Here is a 7,160-nt window from a genome sequence, read left to right on the forward strand (position 1 = left end):
TCTTTGGGATTTTTCTATATATAATGTGATCTGCCAGTAGAGACACTGGTTCTTCCTTCTTTCTAATTTGGATACTTTCTATTTCTTTTTCCTGCCTAATTGCTTTGGCTGGGGTTTGTAGTACTATGTTGAATAAGAATGATGAGAGGGCGCATCCTTTTCTTGTTCCTGATCTTAGAGGAGAAGATTTCAGCTTTTTCATCATTGAGAATGATGTTAGCTTTGGGCTTGTCATGTATATTCTTTATTATGTTAAGGTAGATTTCCTCTATATCCAGTTTGTTTAAGGTTTTTGTCAAATTCTTTTACTTTGTGTCAATGAGTTGTTCATGTGATGTTAATCCTTTATTTTGTTAATGTAGTGTATCACATTGGTTCATTTACAAATGTTGAACTATCCTTGTATCCTTGGGATCCCACTTGATCATGTTGTATGATCCTTTTAATATATTAGTGAATTTAATTAGTTAATATTTTGTTGAGAATTTTGCCTCTATATTCATCAGGGATATTAGACTATGATTTTCTTTTTTGGTGGTATCCTTATCTGGTTTTGATATCTGGGTAATTCTGACATCTAACATGAGTTTGGAAGTTCTTTCTACTCTTCTATTTTATGGAATAGTTTGAGAAGATTTTGTGTTAATTCTTCTTGAAATGTTTAGTAAGAATTTACTAGTGAATCCATCAGGTCCTGGACTTTTATTGGTTGGGAGGATTTCAATTACTGATTCCACTTTCTTACTAGTCATTGGTGTGTTCAGATTTTGTATTTCTTTATGATTCAGTCTTAATATTTTGGGGGTTTCTAGGAATTTTTCCATTTCTTCTAGGGTATTCAGTTTGTTAATGTATCATTTTCATAATAGTTTGTTATGATCCTTTGTTTTTTTTTTTCAATATATGAAATTTATTGTCAAATTGGTTTCCATACAACACCCAGTGCTCATCCCAAAATGTGCCCTTCTCAATACCCATCACCCACGCTCCCCTCCCTCCCACCCCCCATCAACCCTCAGTTTGTTCTCAGTTTTTAAGAGTCTCTTATGCTTTGGCTCTCTCCCACTCTAACCTCTTTTTTTTTTTCCTTCCCCTCCTCCATGGGTTTCTGTTAAGTTTCTCAGGATCCACATAAGAGTGAAACCATATGGTATCTGTCTTTCTCTGTATGGCTTATTTCACTTAGCATCACACTCTCCAGTTCCATCCACGTTGCTATAAAAGGCCATATTTCATCCTTTCTCATTGCCACGTAGTATTCCATTGTGTATATAAACCACAATTTCTTTATTCATTCATCAGATGATGGACATTTAGGCTCTTTCCATAATTTGGCTATTGTTGAGAGTGCTGCCATAAACATTGGGGTACAAACTGGAGGTATCCTAATCCCAGATCTCAAAGTACACTATAAAACTACAATACCCCAAACTATATGGTACTGGCACAAAAATGGACACTTAGATAAAATGGAATAGAACAGAGAACCCAGAAATAAACCCATGATTATATGCTCAATTAATCTATGATATAGGAAGGAAGAATACACAATGGGAAAAAAGACAAGTCTCTTCAACAAATGGTGTTCAGAACAGCTATATGCAAAAGAAAAAACCTGGACCACTTTCTTACAGCATACACAAAAATAAACTCAAAATGGATTAAAACCTAAAAAAGATCTCTAGGTCTTTAATGAGACCTGAAACCATGATATTCCTAAAAGTAATCATAGGGAGTAATCTCTTTGACATCAGCTCTAGAAACATCTTTCTGTGTCTCCTATAGTAAGGGAAATGTAAGCAAAATAATATTATTTGTAACACCCCAAACTAAAAATCTTTTGCACAGTGAAGGAAACCATCAACAAAACAAAAAGACAACCTAGTAAGTGCGAGAAGGTATTTTAAAGGATTTATTTGACAAGGGGTTAATATGCAAAGTATATAAAGAACTTCTGCAAATCAACACCAAACTCCACCTTCAAATGATCCAATTGAAAAATGGGCAGAGGATCTGGATAGACATTCTTCCAAAGATGACATACAGATGGCCATCAGACACATGAAAAGATGCTCAATCACTAATCATCAGGTAAATGCAAACCAAAACCACAATGAGATACCACCTCACACTTGTCAGAGTGGCTAAAATCAAAGGCAAATAACAAGTGTTGGTGAGGATGTAGAAAAAAAGGAATCCTTGTGGATTGTTGGTGGGACAGTATACTGGTACAGTCATCTATGGAAAACAGTATGGAGGTTCCTTTAAAAATTAAAAATAGAATTACCATACAATCTAGTAATTTCACTATTGGGTATTTACCTAACGAAAACAAAACCCTAATTGGAAAAGATATATGCAACCCTATGTTTACCGTAGCATTATTGACAATAACCAAGATATGGAAGGAATCCAAGTGTCTACCAATAGATAATGGATAAAGAAGATGTGGTGTGTGTGTGTGTGTATATATATATATATACACACACACACAATGGAGTATTAGCCACAAAAAAGGATGAAGTCTTGCACTTTGCAACAATGTGGATGGACTAGAGGATATAATGTTAAGTGAAATAAGTCAGAAAGACAAATACCATATGATTTCACTCATATGTGCAATTTAAGAAACAAAAAAGAGAAAAACAAAAAACAGACTTAAATATAGAGAACAAGTTGGCTGTTGCCAGAGGAAATGTGAGTGGGGAGATGGATGAAATAAGTCAAGGGGAATAAGAGTACACTTATGGTGATGAGCACTGAGTAATGTATAGAATCTTTGAATCATTATATTGTACACCTGAAACTAATGTAACACTGTATATTAATTATACTGGAATAGAAAGAAGTGAATTACATAAAACAAAAACTTTCCATAAAGAAAAGCCTAGACCTAGATGACTTCACTGGTGAATTTTACCAAACATTTAAAAACAAATTAATATCAAACTTTTGAAAAAACCAGAAGCACAGCAGATACTCTCATTTGATTCTAGTAGTCCAATATTACACTGACACTAAAACTAAAATTAAAAATCACTAGAAAAGCAAACTACATACTGATACTCCTCATGAATATAAACACAAAATTCTTAGCAAACTGAATATAGAAATGTACAAAAGGAATTATACACCATGACCAAATGGGATTTATTCCAGTAATGCAAGGTTCATTTAACATCTGAGAAATGGATAAATTGCAATACATGGCATTAACAGACTAAGAACAAAAACTACATTAACATCTTAATAGACACAGAAAAAATGATCTGGCTCAGTTGGTTAAGCAACTGACTTTTGATTTCAGCTCAGGTCATGATCTCACAGTTCGTGAGATTGAGCTTCATGTTGGGCTCTGAGCTGACAGCACAGAGCGTGCTCAGGATTCTCTCTCTCCCTCTACCCCTCCCCCCCATCTCTGTCTGTCTCTCTCTCTTATGATACATATATAAAAACTTAAGAAAAAAGAATGTTTCAAAATATCTTCTTCCTCACAACTTGCGCTTCAGACATAAAGGTGTTTCTGACAAAGATACCACTAGGCCAAAAGCTTGATTGCATTGGGTCACAAATCTCCAGCAGTGCTCTCTGATGCTGCTATACCTTGCCCTTGGCGTCCTAGAATGACCTATATCACTTATCCATAATTGGTTATGAGACAGGCTGAAAAGTTAACAAGGGAGGTGCTGCTATAACAGGGTGTGAGGTATGGAAGGAAAACTAGGCAAATATCCACTTGCTTGACTTGCTTACAGACTAGAATCTGTCCTGTTTCCCAAATGGGACCAGTCCTGATGCTGTCGTCACATCTCCTCATCAAAGGACACCTCACTGCTGGCTAAAGACTTTGACCTTGTTCTCCTTGATCTTATGGAATAAATTTATAGTGTTTCCTACATCACTTTTCCACATAGTGGCAATCAACCATGAAGAAAGGAAGGATACTAAAACCACGGGCTTAATTTGGGAGGGCTCTTGATAAAAATGATTAATCTTTGAAAATCTTCCGGTGGGTAAGAGGGTGAGACTCTAACAGGAGATAGCAAACTCTCTGAGATCCTATTTGTACAGTAGCCTTTCTATGTCTTAAGATGGGTGGTGGGTGGTACATGTAGCACTAATACTCATAGTGGCCTTGTGGAAGCTATTCCACAGAATTAAAGTTTTTGCCTAGAAATGAGGTGGTCCTATATAGGGGATAATCATACTGCTCTGTGATTTGGAGTAAAGGGGGATTTTAAAGCCCAAGAAGCTCTTCTGAACTAAATCCACATACCTGAAATGTTCTAAAACCTATGTCATATCTGCAAGGCCTGGGGATTTTTTCCTTAGAAAAATTAGTGTAATCTCATTTGAGGTCAGCCACATTATTAGGGACTCACTTCATTGTCTCTACTATTTTTCTAAATTATCCTACAGACAAATGATCGCTCTGTTTTAGTTTGATCAATCGTTTAAAAAAGGAAGCATATTAATTAATTGACTGAAAATTAATTGTGAATTCAGATGCCATTCTGGCTCTGAATGTGTTGTACTTTCTCTTAAGGCCAACTTCACCCAAATTTTTCATAAGATGTAGAAATAAGGTGATAACATGAGTAAAGATGATCATATTATCCAAGCCTGATCTAAAATGATGGTTTCACCCCATTTGTGTCTATGAAAAAGAAAGAATTAGTGAAAGACAGGGACTCTCTGATACTAGCTCAAGAGAAGATAGATTACACATTAGTTAATCTTCAGTTGGAACCTGCTTTATAAATATCCATATTCATGGCAGAACCTTAGTTACAGGAAAAAGTAAAGGGGCACTAAATAGGATAGAAGGGTAGTGGGTGATGGGCATTGAGGAGGGCACCTGTTGGGATGAGCACTGGGTGTTGTATGGAAACCAATTTGACAATAAATTTCATATTAAAAAAATAATTAATAAATAAAATTTAAAAAAATAAATAGAATAGAAGGGAAAGTGAATGCAGGTAGTATTACTGAGCCAGTTAGGTTTTGTTTAAACTGGATGAACATTTATCCCATTAATCCTGCAATGTTGACTACTTTCTCCCAACTTGAAGTCATGCTCAAAGTAATTAATTAGATATAGTGACACAGTAATAACCCTTGTAAATGCCATTATAAATGTATTGAGATATCCCCCCTATAATTGAATGACCTTCTTCAACTTCACAGAGTTGTTAGAAGCTCCTTGGAAACCATTTCATTGAGATTTGAATCTCCCATAAACATACACCCCAATATAGCAACACTGTCAACAATAGCCAGATTATGGAAAGAACCCAAATGTCCATCAACTGGTAAATGGATAAAGAAGATGTGGTGTGTGTGTGTACACACATTCATGTATAAAATAGAATATTACTCAGCCATCAAAAAGAATGAAATCTTGACATTTGCAATGATGTGGATGGAGCTAGATTGTGTTGTGCTAAGTGAAATAAGTCAGAGAAAGACAGATACCATATGATTTCACTCATATGTGGAATTTAAGAAACAAAACAGATGAACATTGAAGAGGGAAGGAAAAATAAAGTAAGATAAAAACACAGAATGAGTCAAATCATAAGAGACTTTTAATAGAGAACAAACTGAGGGTTGCTGGAGGGAAGGTTGGGGGGTAGGCTAAATGAGTGATGGGCAATAAGGAGGGTACTTACTGTGATGAGCATTGGGTGTTATATTTAAGTGTTTCTACTAAATTCTACTCCTGAAACCAATACTAGAGTATATTTCAACTAACTTGAATTTAAATAAAGTCTTGGGAAAAAAAATCTGAATCTCCCAAATTCATAAATAAATGGGGATTAGACCACATGTTACTGAGCAACCAATGGTTCAAAGAAGAAACAAAAGAAAAATTTAAAAAGTATCTGAGACAAACAAAAATGGTAATACACAACATACCAAAACTTATGGGATGCAGCAAAAGGAGTTCTAAGAGGGAAGTTCATAACAATAAATGCCTACATAAAAAAAAAAAACACAAAAAAGTCTCAAACCCTAAATCTACACCTCTAGAAACTAGAAAAAGAACAAACTAAGCCCAAAATTAGTAGCAGGAAGTAACTAACAAACATCAGAGGAGAAATAGAGACAAACAATAGAAGAGATGAATAAAACTCAGAGCTGTTTTTTTGAAAAGACAAACAATATTGACAAACTTTTAGCTACACTAAGAAAAAGACACAATTATAATCATAAATGAAAGAGATGTTACAACTGATACCAAAGAAATACAAAGGATCATAACAGGGGTTCGAGGAAGATGGCAGCGTAGGAAGATGCTGGGCTCACCGCGCATCCTGCTGATCACTTAGATTCCACCTACACCGGACTAACTAACGCAGAAAACCGCCAGAAGACTAGCAGAATGGAGTCTCTGGAGCCAAGCACAGACGAGAGGCCCACGGAATAGGGTAGGAAAGGCGGCGAGGCGGTGCGCGCTGCACGGACTGGCGGGAGGGAGCCTGGGTGGAGGGGCAGCTCACCGGCCAAGCAGAGCCCCCGAGTCTGGCTGGCAAAAGCGGAGGGGCCGGACAGACTCTGTTCTGACAGCAAGCGCGACTTAGCCTCTGGGAGGTCATAAGTTAACAGCTCTGCTCAGAAAGCAGGAAGGCTGGAGGACAAAGGGAGGGAGAGCTGCTGAGCCCCCGGACGACAGAGCTCAGTTTGTTGGGGAACAAAGGCGCTTGCCTGTGCCATCTCCCTCGCCCATCCCCCAACCAAAATGCCAAAGGGAACCAGTTCCTGCCAGGGAACTTGCTTGCTACACACAAACACCCAACACTGTGCTTCTGCGGAGCCACCCCTCCGGCATCAGATCTGACTCCCTCCCACTGCCACAGGGCCCCTCCTGAAGTGGATCACCTAAGGGGAAGCAAGCTAAGCCTGCCCCTCCTGCCCCCCTGCACCTTGCCTACCCACCCCAGCTAATACGCCATATCCCCAGCACCACAAGCCTGGCAATGTGCAAGTAGTCCAGACGGGCCACGCCACCCCACAGTGAATCCCGCCCCTAGGAGAGGGGAAAAGAAGGCACACACCAGTCTGACTGTGGCCCCAGAAGTGGGCTGGGGGCAGACATCAGGTCTGACTGCAGCCCCGCCCACCAACTCCAGTTATACACCACAGCACAGGGGAAGTGC

This window comes from Panthera uncia, assembly GCF_023721935.1.
Source record: "Panthera uncia isolate 11264 chromosome B3 unlocalized genomic scaffold, Puncia_PCG_1.0 HiC_scaffold_1, whole genome shotgun sequence".
In the NCBI taxonomy this organism is placed as follows: Eukaryota; Metazoa; Chordata; class Mammalia; order Carnivora; family Felidae; genus Panthera; species Panthera uncia.